This window comes from Sceloporus occidentalis, unplaced genomic scaffold (assembly GCF_023333645.1).
Source record: "Sceloporus occidentalis isolate IW3139 unplaced genomic scaffold, rSceOcc1.0.p SCAF_1, whole genome shotgun sequence".
Taxonomy (NCBI): domain Eukaryota; kingdom Metazoa; phylum Chordata; class Lepidosauria; order Squamata; family Phrynosomatidae; genus Sceloporus; species Sceloporus occidentalis.
The window spans coordinates 233,125,259-233,142,120 of record NW_028316981.1 but is presented as its reverse complement, the minus strand read 5'-3'; positions in this window follow the sequence as shown (position 1 = coordinate 233,142,120).

The following is a 16,862-nucleotide window of genomic DNA, read 5'->3' as shown; positions in this document are numbered from 1 at the left end:
ATAACAGGCGCTCCTGACCGTCGCATTAACCTGATCTATCATCAGGAGCGACGAGTCAAGGAGCACCCCCAGACTGCGAACGCAGTCACTAGAGGAGAGTGTGACCCCGTCCAGGACTGGTGGTTGCAACCCAATTCTTGGTTTCGGGGCCGGGAAGGAAAAGAATGAGAAGGAAAAGGGAAGGAAAAGAATGAGAAAACGGAAAGAAAGGGAAAGAAGGAAAAACAAGGAAGATAAAGAAGGAAAAAAGAGGGGAGGAAGTAAGGAAGAAAGAAGGGAAAGGAAGGAAAAGAAAAAGAAAGAGAAAAAGGAAGGAAGGATGTTGCATGCAGCCCTCCAGATGTTGTCGTATTGGACTGCAACTCCCATGATCCCTCACTGCAAGTTGTTGTTTGTCTAGGGAGTTGTAGTTCCTAATCCCTGTGATTAGGGAGATGGGGCCTTTTGGGGTGCTTGTGTCTTTAAGAAGCTGCAGGCTTTCCAGATCCTCCCAGCATCCCTCCTTCATTGGCTCTGTTGGCTAGATCTGCTTGGAAGCACATCTGGAGGGCTGCATGCTTGCCATCCTTATTTTAGGACCACAATCCTTTACAAATTTACAGGGAATGAATTCTGCTGCTGTGGAGAACCAGTGTGAGGCAGTGGTTTGAGTGCTGCCTAGGACTCCAGGGGACCAAGGTTCGAATCCTAACATGGCCATGGAAACCCACTGGGTGAAACCTTCATAGCTGTCACTATAAATGCCATGAATGTGAACATGAACCAAAGTGGAAAATCAGCCTTTTTTCATGCCAGTTCCAAAAGCTATAGATTGCAAAGGACTGACTGAAGCTGTGAACATTACTTTCCCTTTTGTATGAATATATGACAGGCAAAACCTCCCAAAATCAATACAGCCATGGCTTTCTAGTTGCAAAAGTTGTGAAGCCGCAAGACAAACATCAAGACATCTACTAATAAAATACAAAATCATCCATTTTGTGTCTCAGAACGTTGATCAATCTTGACAACATTGGCTGCATCCGTAATGCAGAAATGTCATTTTGGCACCACTTTAACTGTCATGGCTCCATCCCATGGAGTCCTGGGATTTGTAGTTTGTTGTGACGCAATAGCTCTCTGACAGTGAAGGCTAAAATAGCTCACAAAGCTACAATTCCCAGGATTTCATAAGATTGAGGCAAGGCAGTTAAAGCAGTGCTTCCTTATTTCTCTAGTGTGGATACAGCTGCTGTAAAGGTACAAAGATTCTACTTTTCTTAAACCCATGTTTCAGATTTATGAATACATTTAGCCTCATTAGCAGGAATAAGCAACTTTCATCCACTTTATCCGGCGTAAGCATTTGTGTAGGATTATGTAAACTGCAATCCAAAAGCATCTGGAGGGCCACAGTTGCCCACCCTTGCATTTAAACAGGGTGTGTGCATAGGTGGGCTAAGAATAAATCTAGCTATGCAAGGCCTTATGAACCACAGCTGCTTGATTTCCAAAACTCTGCAAGAAATCAGTTGAAACAGCTGGCAAAAGGGATCCATTCTGTTTGGTTTGTAACATCTTGCCTGATGAAGGAGCCCATGGAGCTTCGAAAGCTTGCAACAAGTATACTGTGCATTTCTGTTGGCCAATAAAGATATCACTGATGGATTTTTGTTTGCATTTGTTAAATGGCCAACACAGCTACCCCTGAATGGATTCTGAAAGGAGGGTATCGATGGCTTTCTGATGGTTGTACACTAGATGGCAGTATGGCTTTGGAATCATAGTTTTTCTGTTGGGCAATTGAGATGTCTGCAGTCAAAGTTTATATAAAACATTGCATACAGGTTATGCCTTCCTTTCCGAAATGCTTGAAATATCTTGGCAATGGGACCTAGTCTAGACTAAACATGAACTTCATTTATGTTTCGTATACACCTAATACATATAGCCTGAAGGTAATGTTATGTCCAATACTTTTAATAATTTTGAGCATGACAAAGTTCATGTACACGGAACCACCAGAAAACAAATATATATAATATTTTAATATATAATAATATATATTATTATATTTTGACATATTAACATCTGTATTTATAGCTGCTACCAAAAGCAAGCAAAACCTGTGTTTACATAGGAGAAACTATCAAAGAGGCCTTTCTTGAGCCAGTGTTTGCTGATATGGTTCTGGTTGGCCCTCTCTTTTCTGAATTGCTTGATATCTTGCCCTCCACCTTCAGTGCAAGAAAGTACAAAGTTCCCAAACAGATCTCAGTACTTTGAGGTTATGTGATGGGGGTATCACATCCCCTCAAATAATGCTCAGCTATTAAATAGCAACGCATCTCTTAGGCTAAATCTGCACTGCAGAAATAATGCAGCTTGACAGTGGATCAATTGCAATGGCTCGATCCTATGGAATCTTGGGAGTTTGTTGTAGTCTGTTATGACACCAGAGTGTTATGACACTTCTGACAGAGAAGGCTAAAAATGTCACAAAACTACAAATCCCAGGATTCCATAGTGTGGAGCCATGGCAGTTAAAGCATTGTCAAATTGCATTATTTCTGCAGTGCAGATTCAGACATAGTTGCTTCTGGGAGTTGAACAGGCAATGGTAGAGATAGCTATGCACGCCACATGATCTGTCTTAAACCTCCCAAACCACAGTCCTTGGGTGTACTAGAAGATCTTCTCTCCTATCACATTGCTATGCCTGTCCAGTTGGCTTTTTTATGTGAACTGTGGATAGGCAGAAAGTGTCTTTCACATGAAGCACCATGTGCTCAGGTGGTCTCTCTACCCTTTCTTCCCATTGGTTGCAAGGGTGAGCCCACCTTCAGGAGAAATGGTGGCATGCTGAGTGGCCTTTCCACAGAGTTCCTGCAGGTACAGAAGTGGCAGCCACAGCTCTGGGGACAAGCCATCCCCTTTCCTGGCACTGTTCTGTGCTGAGAAGGGGGATGGCACTGCACTTGGTATGCGAAGAGCAGGCTGGCCCAATTTGGGCCTCATCCAGCTGTTTGCATGCCCCACAACCCCATGCTAACCTTGGGGTTTCAGGGAAATACCAGGGGTTCCTACAACTTTGCCAACTTCAGAGCAAAGTCGAGTTAAATGAAGAACAGTATTTCACCAGATGTTGCTGTGCATTGTGCCATCAGGGAGCGCTGGCATCAGGGAGGGAACAAGATTTTTCTCCTGTGTAGACAAGGCCCAAGAGTTCCAGGGATTGAATGTGGAATTCTGGGAGTTGTAGTAAAAAAGAAATGACTGGTCATATTGCTGACAAAGGTTGTGGGAGAAGTACCAGCAATATTCTGGAGAAGACAATTATTTTAAATCACCCCACTTCTCTCACCAATGGAAGCATGGTGAGAGGTGTTCTCATTTTGGGGCTGTACCACCCAAATTATGAAAAGCCTTCTGCCCTGGTACATGGAGTCATAGAATCATAGAGTTGGAAGAGACCTCAAGGGCCATCAAGTCCAATTCCCTGCCATGCAAGAACTCAAATCGCTCTGACAGATGTCCATCCAGCTGCTGTTTAAAAACCTCTAAAGGAGTGTTGAGTGTGCTCCACTGTCAAACAGCTCTTACTGCCACGAAGTTCCTCCTAATGTTGAGGTGGAATCTCTTTTCCAGTAATTTGCATCAATTGTTCCAGGTCCTATTTTCAGGAGCGACAGAAAACAAACCTGCTATATCCTCAATATGATACCCCTTCAAATATTTAAATAGGGCTATCATATCACCTCTTAGCCTTTTCTTCTCCAAGCATCATTTTTATATACAGTACTTTCAGAAGGGCAGCAAAGATATTTTTATTTCAACTAGTCTTTGGGGTTTTTTTTTTCAAAACAATACCTCTAAAAGTCCTCTTCTGTTCTTATGCTGATGCATTTTTCCTTTGATGCTGGTTTTATGAATTTGCACTAACTAGGCATTCTTTTTATAGTAAGGTTCTTGTTAAACATCACACAATAGCAGTTTCAAGAGAAATGCCATCTTGCAGAGTCAAGGTTTTTTCTTTCCCTTTCTAGCTAACATTGCTGGTAAACTGTTGACATAGTGTGCAAATAAAAATTTAAAAATCCCCACAGTAACTTCCTGGATCTTCCCCGTTTATTAATTATTTCAATTTTTTACTTTCTTAGAAATTAATAAAAAGTAATACGTTCCAGTGAATCATAGAATCATAGAGTTGGAAGAGACCACAGGGGCCATCCAGTCCAACCCCCTGCCATGCAGGAAATCACAATCAAAGCATCCCCGACAGATGGCCATCCAGCCTCCGTTTGAAGACCTCCAAGGAGGGAGATTCCACTACATTCCGAGGGAGTGTGTTCCACTGTCGAACAGCCCTTACTGTCAGGAAGTTCTTCCTAATGTTGAGGTGGAATCTCTTTTCCTGCAGTTTGCATCCATTGCTTCGGGTCCTAGTCTCTGGAGCAGCAGAAAACAAGCTTGCTCCCTCCTCAACATGACATCCCTTCAAATATTTGAACAGGGCTATCATATCACCTCTTAATCTTCTCTTTTCCAGGCTAAACATCCCCAGCTACCTAAGTCGTTCCTCGTAGGGCATGGTTTCCAGACCTTTCACCATTTTAGTCACCCTCCTTTGGACACGCTCCAGTTTCTCAATGTCCTTTTTGAATTGTGGTGCCCAGAACTGGACACAATATTCCAGGTGGGGCCTGACCAGAGCAGAATATAGTGGCACTATGACTTCCCTTGATCTAGACACTATACTTCTATTGATGCAGCCTAAAATCGCATTGGCCTTGTTAGCTGCCGCATTGCACTGTTGACTCATGTTCAACTTGTGGTCTACTTGGACTCCTAGATCCCTTTCACACGTAGTTTCATTCAGCCAGGTGTCCTCCATCCTATATCTGTGCTTTTCGTTTTTCCGCCCTAAGTGCAGTACCTTACATTTCTCCGTGTTGAATTTCATTTTGTTAGCTATGGCCCAGTTTTCTAGTCTGTTCAGGTCATTTTGAATCTTGATCTTGTCCTCTAGGGTATTAGCTATTCCCCCTAATTTGGTGTCATCTGCAAATTTGATAAGTATGCCCCCAATTTTGTCCTCCAAGTCATTGATAAAGATGTTGAATAGCACTGGGCCCAGGACAGAGCCCTGTGGGACAAGCAACAGAAATACTGCCGTTCTATGCACACTTTGTTTGGAATAAGCATTTCTCAGACTTTTCCTACTAAGTATGCCTAGGACCAAGCAGTCTGAAGCAAAACTTACATCTAAATAAGTCCTACTTCTTAACTTTGCTTTTTTGTGCTTTTTTTTTTTAGCATCGCTCCATCTAAGACTGGAGAGCAGGTCCATTTTATTCCCTTAACTGGCTATTCTGAAAATTATCTTTAGCTGAGAGAATTATGGCTGTCATCTTCATCAAAAAGCAAAAAAAACATAGCATTTAAGAAAGCATTTATTCCACTGTAGACACATTTAATTTGATGGTAGCCATACATCAGAAGAATTCAGGGTAAGATGGGATGAGAGAAGAAGAAAAACAGGTTGGAGGGAAAGGGAAGATGGGAGTTTGCATGTGTAATCACAAAATAACATTTGCTCTTTGAGTAGGATTGTTAGGTGCCCATCACTTTAAAAGCTATGAGGCAGAGAAAGTCCAGCTGTATCCCACAACAGAAAGGAGGCACACACCTGTGAAGGGACTGTATATCACAAGCTGTTAAAGAAAAGCCAGGATTTTTAAATTATTAACTGAGATGCAATCTGGCAGCCTAGAGGATTATGGATAAAGTACCTAATTAAGTCTGGTCCATGCCCAGAACAAGCTAGACACAAAAATGGGTAATTTTAAGGTTAGAAGAAAAGGAATGCTCTACTAGTCCTTGGGCCATGAGGATTAAGCCACTGCCAACTGCATGTGTTACTGTGCTCCCATAGGTATACCCTGTACATAGAGTACACATGTACAGGAAGAAAACCTGTTTCTGGAATGGTTACTAAAAATTATAGCATTATGGGATATTGCCCTTATATCAAATGGAATTAGCAATCAGCCAATAGATTACATGTTAAAATCAAGAATCTGTAGATTTATTACAAACCCCCTCCCTCACAACTTTTCTGCAAGAAATGAAAGATGGAGCTGCACAAACAAGATTTGACTTAGGCAGCAATTATCTGATTGACCAGGAGCATAAGGATCAGAAAAGGAAGAGACTAATCCCAAATATGAAGAAGGGATGGCAACAGGCACTGGATGCAAGAGGCTACTGTTAGAACAGAATTTGGAGAAACAGAATGGTTCCCAGTTGGCAAGGGGATCAAGCAAGCATGCATTTTATCATCCTATTTGTTCAACTTGTATACAGAGAACATCAAAGAAAAGGAGGTTTAGATACAGGAGGAGTGAACATAGGAGGAAGTAACAATCTAAAATATGTGGATGATACCATACTACTAGCAGAAAACTTCACAAACTTGGAGCAATTACTCTGGCCTGTTACAGACTGCCAAAATAAAGCTGCTTCAGGCCTCTTTGGAGGTATGCTATTTAAATGATGCATGCATCCTAAGAATCCGGAAGCTGCACCAAAGCTGCACTCCGGTGCTTAGGAATGGAGTGTGGCTTTGGCGCGACCTCCGGACTCTTAGGACCCATGCATCATTTAAATAGCATACCTCCAAAGAGGCCTGAAGCAGCTTTATTTTGGCAGTCTGTAACAGGCCTAAGGAATGTCAAAGATGAAAGTGCAAAGGCAGACTTAATACTGAACATAAAAAAAAAAAAATGACTAAAGAAGAAATACATAAATTCAACCTAGACAATGAAGAAATAGAAATAGTCAAAGAGTTCCCGTACCTAGGATCAAACAATGATAAAATTGAGACTGCAGTAAAATATTCAGAAGACTAGGAATGGGAAGAACATCTATGAAAGAACTAGACAAGATCCTAACAAGTAAAGATATACAAATGAACACTAAAGTTAGAATAATTGTATTTCTCATCATCATGTAGGGATGCGTAAGCTGTATGGTAAAGAAAGCAGGTAAGAAGAATATCAATTCATTTGAGATGTGGTGCTGGAGAAGAGTGCGGAGAATACTGTGGACAGCCAGAAAGACAAACAAAAGGGTCCTTGAACAGATCAAGCCTGAACTCTCCCTGGAAGCAAGATGACAAAACTGAGGCTGTCATACTTTACCCACATCATGAGAAGGCATGACTCACTAGAAAGAAAATAATGCTTGGAAACGTAGAGGACAGCAGAATGAGAGGAAGACCACCTGCCAGATGGGTAGACTCAACCAGAGATGCCATGGGACTGAGTCTGCAAGACCTGAGTAGAGCGGTGGACAACAGGGGGGGCTTGGAGATGTCTCGTTCATAGGATCAACATGAGCCAGTGTTGACTTGAATGCAGTTAACAGCAACAACAAACCCTTACAAATCCCAGTTAGAGTAGGAGAGATAATAATATAATTTAATATAGTATAATATAGCAATAGCAGGTACATTTGTATACCGCTTATCAGTTAAGCACTCCCTATGCAGTTTACAATGTGTAAGCTAACTGCCCCCAACAAGCTGGGTACTCATTTTAGCAACCTCAGAAGGATGCAAGCCTGAGTTGAGCCTGAGCCCCCAGTTGGTATTGAACTCACAACCTTATACTTGGTGAGTGAGTGGCTGCAGTATGGGCATTTAACCACTGCACCACCAGGGCTCTCTAATATAGCATATCCATTACTTTATAAGCAGCAGTATAATCACTGTAGTACTGCAGTTGTCTTACTGAGTGATGGGGGAATAGAGAAGAGAAAAAGAAAGTGGAATGCAAGCATTACTTCTCAATTTCTTGGGGAAATGCTGTGGTAGCAATGTGAAGACCATAGAGGGAATTTTTCTGGGGGGGGGGATAAGAAGTTCCCTTCTCCAAATTGTGCAACCATTTTTGGGATTCACTTCTCTGTCCTGTGAATAACAAGATTGCCATTAGCACCAGGACCAAGACTGTGTCTGTGGTGGATTCTTGGGGCCAAACAGAACCATCTTAAATGTCTTTACCCACCTTTTCTGTTGCAAAAACGTGAAGTAGAAACATAGGCCCTGACAAGTTGTGTGTTCCCTGTAGATCCCAAACTAAACCAATTTTAGAATAATAATAAGAGAAGGGAGAGGAGCACTGAGAGAGAAGGGTCTTATGAAAAGCCATGAAATCCCACATTTGGGCCATCAAATGTTCTGAGTGCTATGGTCAATGAAATCACTCACCAAATCAATAATGAGAGAGAGAGAACTGTATGTGTGTTTGCAAAATGACGGTGGCTACATCAAGGAAGCACAACTACTTGTACCTAGGGAATCTCAGATACTATGCTTGTAGTTGTTACGTGCCTTCAAGCCAACTCTGACCTTTGATGACCCTATCCTAGGGTTTTCTTGGCAAGGTTTATTCTGGGGGTTGCCATACTTTTTAGCCTGAGAGTGTGTAATTTGTCCAAGGTCACCCAATGGGTTTCCATGGTCTAGTGAGGATTTAAGTCAGGATCTCCTGGAATCCTAGCCCACCACTCAAACCTATGCTGGCTCTGTAAATATTATGGTAAAGCTTCATACAAAGAGAAAATGTATGAATGACACAAATACACGGCTAGTACACCATAGGAGAGATTAACTTAAATAAACGAACTCACACAGCTGAAAAGATTTGGGAGTAGGCAGCCAGATGTTCAGGTTACCAAGGGAGAAAGGAGGGAAAGAGTATTCAAAAGTGGGAATAATAAAGATCTTTCTCTCAACCACACACATGCACACAAGGGAAGGAATAGATGAGGGAGCTGCCAATTGCTGAGGAAAATATGTTTGGTAATTATGGGCCTTGACAGATCGGTGGCAAACGCAGGCCTGGGGGCAGAGTGGGGGCATGGCGTCCACATGATGCACACCCTGACGCCACTGTCATGCCGTGTGCCTCACCACACAGCAGGTGGCATCACGGCGCTCCTCTGGCGCTGTGTCCAGATGACGCAGTGCCAAAGGAGCGCCAAAAAACCACAGTGCCAGTGGCTATGATGCCCTTTCCGCAGTGCAAAAAGGAGCCTTTTTGTGCCATGGAAAGGCCAGATTGGGGCCACAGCATGTAGTTGCCGTGGCCTCGATCCAGTGAAGGAAGAGGTGGCTGCAGACCGCCCCTTAGGGGCAGTCTGTTCAGCACCTATGTTCCCCCAAATTATGTGTCCTAAACCATATTAGACTTTCCTTGGGAAGAGCAGGGGAATGTTGTAGCAGGGAGTAGAAGAGAAGGACAGAGTAACGAAAGCCAGAACTGAAATTTTAGAAAAAGAACTGGGTAATGAGATTCTCTGACGAAAACCCTGGATTTGGAGGGGATTATGAAAGATGATTTCAGGTTAAAGCATCCAGACATGGCCTAGCCAGCGATTTCAGTAATGTTTCAACAAGGTACAGCAAATTCCAAAATCCACAAAAGAGCAAAACGATGCATTTTTGTTGATCAATAATCCACAATCTTTTGTGGATTTTGGATATTGTTGGCCAGCACAGCTACCCCTGAATATGTTCTAATAGGGGGGCATTCAGAAACAGGAGGCAGAAAGCTTCTGCCTGAGGTGAAGGCAGTCTGCAGATCCTTTCCCTAGAGTGAGTCTCCTTGAATCTAAGATTTGTTTTATCTGATTTCGGCAGAGGAAGATCCTTAATTTCAAACAGTTCCTCTAAATTAAAGGAACCATCAATAGAGCTAGGAATCCATCTAGAGTCATTTTGGGATATTTGGTTTAACAAAAAGTAGTCATGTCTCAGATAAATCTCAGAGATATTTAAAAATGTGTGTGAGCTGAGACAGAAGGAATGATGGCTGTATTTAAACTAACTCTGTTTTTAGTATTACTTATTTACTCATTAAAATATTATATCATGCCCTTTATTGTGGGATTTTAGGGTGATGTTCAAATAAAACAATATAAACATGAGTGTGGGAGTTTTGAATAACCTGCAGTAGGTTTGTTGTGAAGAAAGTGTTGGACATATATGACAATTGACCTTCTAGAATACAATGTCCATAGTTGTTCCTTGAAACTGACCTTCCTGTAAACACTAGGGGTGGGTGGCTCTCATGCCAGTGAGTGTGAATCTGTTTTTTGTTTCAACCTGAATTTCAAAGGAATTATCCAAGGTGCTGAACTCTAGCCTCAAAAGAGGTTCAACACCTTGGATAAAAGAGTGCATTGAGCACTTCACTAATATTGGAGCTGCCAGCTGTCACTGAGTAAATGTGCCCCATAGTGTGATTTGGTGTATGTATAAAATAATTATGTACCGTCATCCCTCCATATTTGCGGTTTTGATATTCGCGGATTTGATTATTCACAGATTTCATTAATATGTTCTCTCTAGGACTGTCTAGGTCCTCCAGTGCAACTCTGTGGTCAACTTTAACTAAAAGTTGCACTGAAAGACCATTTGTAGCTACTCCAGTGCCATTCTACAGTCAGTGTATGTTGGACATTGACCACAGAGTTGCACTGAAGGACCTAGAGATTCCTAGAGAGGTGTCCTCTCAGGTATAAACAGTGTTTTTGTTATTCGCGGTTTTTCCATATTCATGGGGGTCTTGTTCCCCTAACCCTAGCAAATATGGAGGGACAACTGTAGTTTCTTCTTCCTGCTAGTTAAACAGCCACACCTTTGTTAAGTTTGCAAACATAACTTTCCACTGCTGAAGATAAAGAAAGAGTCTTTTTTATTTAACTATGCTTCATTATGTGACAGTTATGGTATGTGTAACATAATGGGAGATCGATACTGAAGGAAGAAGCTGAGTGATAGCAGAAGAGGAAGTTTACTTCCCACCTGAAGCTACTGGGATCAAAGCCTCTTGCTGGTACGTGCCTCTCTGAAGTTTCCCATTATTTGCACCCAGGAAGATCTCCATGTCATTTGAAGGCCAAGTGGAGAAGGGATCTCACAGCATAGTGCTGTTCCAGTGTTAGGGGAGCTAGAGAAAGTGGAATGTACCTAAGCTATTTCCTGCAACTGTGTGTATATTACATTTATGGCTTTCATTTTTAAATTTACTTTGTGGTTGCTAGATTTTCAAACAGCTAAAGGAACAGCTGAAATTCATGATTCACAGGGCTGACAGTCAGGAAGCAGCTATTAACATGGTGTGTTTTGTCTAAATACTAAATAAAAGTTAACTTTGCCATGTGTTTCTCTGTAAAATTCACATATTGTCCACATTGGCATCAACATTTAATCTGTTAAAACATTAATCTATTGAAATCATAGCAAAAAGGCTCAACAACTATGATTAGAATTCAGAGTAACCTTAAATTTGGTTACATCCAAACAATGATGTTATTGGATTTGCTATATGGCCAACACGGCTACCCCTAGATCAGTGGTTCTCAACCTTCCTAATGCTGCGACCCTTTAATACAGTTCCTCACATTGTGGTGACCCCCAACTATAACATTGCAGTGTCTTGGTTCCTAAGACCATTGGATATATGTGTTTTCTGATGGTCTTAGGCGACCCCTGTGAAAGGGTCATTCAACCCCCAAAGGCATCACAACCCACAGGTTGAGAACCACTGCCCTAGATGTTTCTTAGATTTGGTTAGATTTATATATATATACTGTATAAAGATCTCTTCTTCTCATGACTGCATTTGTGGCATATACTGTAGAACTGAAAAAAAATCTATTTCTGCAAAGGTATTTGACCATAGAATGCTGTAAGACAACAAATACTAAGCTCCAACAACATTTTCATTCAAATTCATACTCAGAATAACAATCCATCTTAACTTCAGTGGGCTTGCAAGGTGGTTGCTGAAGTCCCAACTATTTTAATTTTCCTTATGAAGAAAAGATTTCAATCCTCAGATAAGCTTTATTCAACTTTTCTGCAACAGTATCTTATTTTAATTGGAGTGACAGAATGCAACACAAAATGAGCCACGTCATAGTCATGGATTCCTGCATAGGAATGGAGTTGTATTATTAGAAGCACTTTGGCATCCCTTCCAACTCTAGGATTCTACATATTCATATGATGGAATTACTGTATAAGGTTCAAATCTCTATTTCCTCACCATGAGCCAATTACAGACTCATATTTTAATAGCATCATTGCTGTTAGGACTCTAAGCACATACCAAAGACAGATTGTGCTCTACTCCCCTGCCACCCATTTTGCTTGGTTGCTGGCAGAAGAGAAGGGAATAGAAGATATATAGTTATACCTCCATTATTGAAGTAAATGTTTTCCTGAGTATTACTTCTTTAACAAGAAATTTGGTACTAGAGGCAGAAACAACATGGAAAGAGTAGGAGTAGGTTCCTACACCACTAAAAGAGCAGTTTAACATATTGCAGCAAGGTTGTCATCCAGACTCACAATATGGACAGGTGAAATGAAGCAAGCAGGTCAGGCAGCCCTTGCAGAAGTAAAAAGAAAATGTTGAATGTTCTAGAGACCATGTGAAAGCTTCTTCCAAATGCATTTCACCAGCCTCCACTTTTCATATGATTTCCATTTTGCTAGCCACATTTATAGATAAGTGTTTCTTTAATGTGCCAGGGGTAGCTGGTGAGGCAGCTCTTCTGCTTTCTCTTTGTTTTGCTGTTTGCATATGCTCAATAAAATGTTCTGGAGACAGCTGTTGTTTATTTTGCCTGTTGTATACTAAGACAGTGCGCTCTGTGCTCTAGTGATTCAGGGCTGTTGATTCAGTCAAGGATTTTCTTTGCCCCTACTCAGTCAGATACACCCCTTCTCTCATGCTACCCCCTATTTTTGGAATTTCCTTCCCATGAATTTTGCAAACCACCATCTCTTTAGACTACTTTAAGTCCAAATTAAAGACTATTCTATTCAGGGAAGCCTTCCAATTTTCATCTTGATTTTATGACTGTGCATTTTATGACATGTTATTTGTATTAATTTACACTTTTGCAGTACAGTATTGTTTTAACTTTGTTATACTAATATTTTATTATTTTTATTATCTTGTTTGGGGTTTTAGATTGTGAGCTGTAGGCAGACTTTTGTTTCTATTTTTGGATTGTTGTTTTCTCTCCTTTGTAAAGTGCTATGTAAAACCTATGACACTATACATACAAATAAACGTAACAACAACAACAACAATAATTGTAGGCATGCACATGCAGCAACAGTAGGACTGGCTAGAATAGATTCCTTCTCTACTCAGCTCATGCATTGTATTGTTTGCTGCAGAGATGTCCTGCAAGCTGACACAGAAAGCCAGTGTTTCTCCAGCCTTCCTTTACCATCTTCCCAGTGCTGATGCTGTTAAAAAACACACCTTCCAGCTAGATAGAGGACAAGGAAAGAAAGCAAGGCTTGATGGCATAAAAACACTTTGAGAAAAGGAACTTCTTTATCAGAAGCTTTGTTAACTGTAAAACGTTTGGGTGGAAAATACAAAATAAAATCAACGAAACTAAACAGCCCAAATCCAATTTAGCATAAAACTATTAATTAATGGATTACTGATCTTAAAAGCCTCGGATAACACAAATGGTTTTGCCTAATGCCTAAGACAGTGGTGGGCAACTATGGAAGTCTGGAGGGTTTTGGAGGGCTGCGTCCCTTCACTGAACCTATTTCTGCAGAATAAATAAATTAAAATTAAAAATACATAAAATTTTAAAAATGGTTCCCAAATGCCTTCTAGGGAACAGGAAAGGGGGATTCTCAACATATTTTGCAGCCTTCCTGAACTATTTTAGACCCAAGGGAGGCCCTTTCTAATAATGGGAAGTGAGCAGAAGTTATTTTCTGTTAACTTCCTGTTTCAAAAAGGCCTTTCTTGGAAATAAATTGTCCCAAGGGAGCCTAAAACACGAGAGGAATGCTCCCATTCTCCCCAAGATGGCATTTTGGGGAATTCTGGAGCAAAAAGAAGAGGGGTTTTTAAAACAAAATTGGGGAAAATGTACACCTATAGACATGGGGTAAATACCTCCACACTCCCAGAGGGGTGTTGGGATCATTTTGGAACTCCTCAATTTTTTGGGCCCTATTGGCCACAAAAATGACCTTGGGGCCACATCCAGCCCATGGGCCACAATTTGACCACCCTGGATTAAAATAAGTTAAGAGGGATTGCAAAGCAAGCTTTGAGACAATGTTCCAAAGATGAGAGGCCATCACTGAAAAGGCTATTGTGGTCACCATCCATTCTATCTCATGTGATGGGACTTCCCACAAAATTATATGGAAGCAGGTCATCCATCAAATATGCTAGTCCATCAAGGGCTTCATGTCTGACCTGTTAAATCCAACATTTCATGTGCTGAAGATGCAGATGATGTGCATGTGCCTCTGACTTTAGTAACGTTTCCCACATCGCATGGAATGCTTGCTTAGCTTCTTGGCATCAGCTTTTCTATAGTAACTGCTGTTTTCCTTTGTTCCAACACTGAAAGTGACATTTCCCTTATGAAACAGGATTGTTGTTGGACTTCAATGCCCTTGATTCTTCTCCATAGTCTGTCCTAGCTAGGACTGATGGGAACTGCAAGCCTGCTACATCTGGACTAACACAGAGTCCCCATTCCATTATAGCACAGAATCACAGACGCATAGTGTTGGAAGGAGCCCTAAGGGCCATCTGTCCAATTCCCTGCTCTATTACTAGAAATATCTCCCCCCTCCATCTGTGATCCAATGGATAGAGGATCTACCAATGCCTACAACATTTGAAAGAAATATATATATATAAACCAAATGGATTTATACTATTAGGACATTTGGTCAGGTTTTATAGAAATTTACTAGTGTGCTTATTTCCCCCCTTTTGTGTTTTTATTTTCCTGATTTTATAATACTGAAACATTACTGTTTGTAACTGAGATCCCTTTTGAATATAAACTGAAATATTTTTTCTTTTAAAAGAAAAGATTTAACTTTGCTAATAACCTGCATATTCTAAGTTCTTCTATGAATATTCCGAGAACAAACAGAAAAAGGCCTGATTATATACATAAGATTTTTAGGATCATCTATATTATTGTTGTTGTTGCTGCTGTTAGGTACCTGATCAAATGTGTGCAATATTCCTATTCTGTATTTGTATACAATTTGATGATGAAAAAAATTGCCTTGTACCAAGTGAGGTGTCTCCTCTTTTCAACCTGGACTGAGTGTTTGTGAGATTTATCTTTCCTCAGTGAGAAAAGCAGGGGAAAAGTAGAGGAGCCCTAAACATCTGTGCCAGAGTTTAACTTGTTGTGTGCCTTCAAGTTGTTTCTGACTTACGGTGACCCTCAGGCAAACCTATCATGGGGTTTTCTTGGCAAGTTTTTTAAAGATAAGATTTGCCATTGCCTTCTCCTGAGGCTGAGAGCATGTGACTTGCCCAAGGTTAACCAGTGGGTTTCATGGCTGAGCTGGGAATCGAATCCTGCTTCCAACACTCAAACCATTATGCCAAGCCTGACTTTCAGAGTTTCACTACTGAACAGAAACAACCTTGGTGAGTTGAAGCCAGTCACTAGGATCTGATCATGGATTAGGTAACAAGTAATATCAAGTGTGAATTTGATCTCTTTCAAACTACACAACTACAGCACGAGTCTCCTTCCTTAGAGGTCTTTAAACAGAGGCTGGATGGCCATCTGTCGGGGATGCTTTGATTTAGATTTCCTGCCTGGCAGTGGGTTGGACTGGATGGCCCTTGCGGTCTCTTCCAACTCTATGATTCTGTGATTCTATGAATCCATCCTACTGGAACCAGGGAACTGTAGTTTGGTGAGAGTTGTCTGGCAGAATTTTAAATACCTGAAGGTGCTATAAGTAGGAGGCATGGAAGGGAGAAGTGAGATGTTTTCTGAAGGCACAGGCAAAAGGATGGGTGGGTGGCAGAAGGAAACACATAGGAAGAGTCAGAAAAAAGCAGCAGGGCTTAGCACTAAATTACAGAATTAATGCAGTTTGATACCACTTTAACTGCCAGTGTTCCATCTTATGGAATGCTAGGATTTGTAGTTGTGGCACCAGAGTTCTTTGACAGAGAATGCCAAATATCTCATAAAAATATGTAGACATCTTGCAGCACCTCTGAGACTAACTGAAATAAAACAATACATCTCAGAATTCCATGACATTGAGCCATGGCAGTTAAAGCGGTAACAAATTTAATTAATTCTGCAGTTAGATGCACCACTGAATTATTTCACAGAAGATCAGATTCCTTTCCCACATGCTTATATTTAGTAGCACCCACTATCTACTTCTTATGTCACAGTTGTTAATGAGATAAGGAATCCCCCCTCCTTCTCTCGAAAGCACAGATAGAAAGGGCAGTAGGAATTTGAATGATGATGATGATGATGATGATGATGATGATGATGATTGTTATTATATATCTCGCCTTTCCCCCAAAACTGGGACAGAAAAAAAACCTCTTCCAATTTCCTTTTGGTAATTCAGAGCACAAGTTCTAGAAGAACTGGTTGTGTAAAAACCAAAACAGCAAGCTTGTGATTTCCTCTCAGACTCATGATTACTAAGTTAGATTCCAAAACATGTGATTACAGTTATATCTTTAGGGATCTGCAAAAGAGGAGGAGGAGAAAGGAAGAGAAGAAGAGTTTTTAAAAACCCAACATTGCTCAGCAGGGTAGGTAGTAAGATGCCAAGCTAGAGAACAAGAAAGAGGGTGGTGCCTTTATAAACACATGTTTTCATACAACAGTAGTGGCTGTTGATAGTCTTACATGAGATGTTTGATGTTGATATACTGCCAGATCTTGTTTCTGTCTTAGCCTTCCTGCCCAGATGCACAAAAGATAGGTGCAAAACCACAATCAGTCACTTTTTAAACAACTGA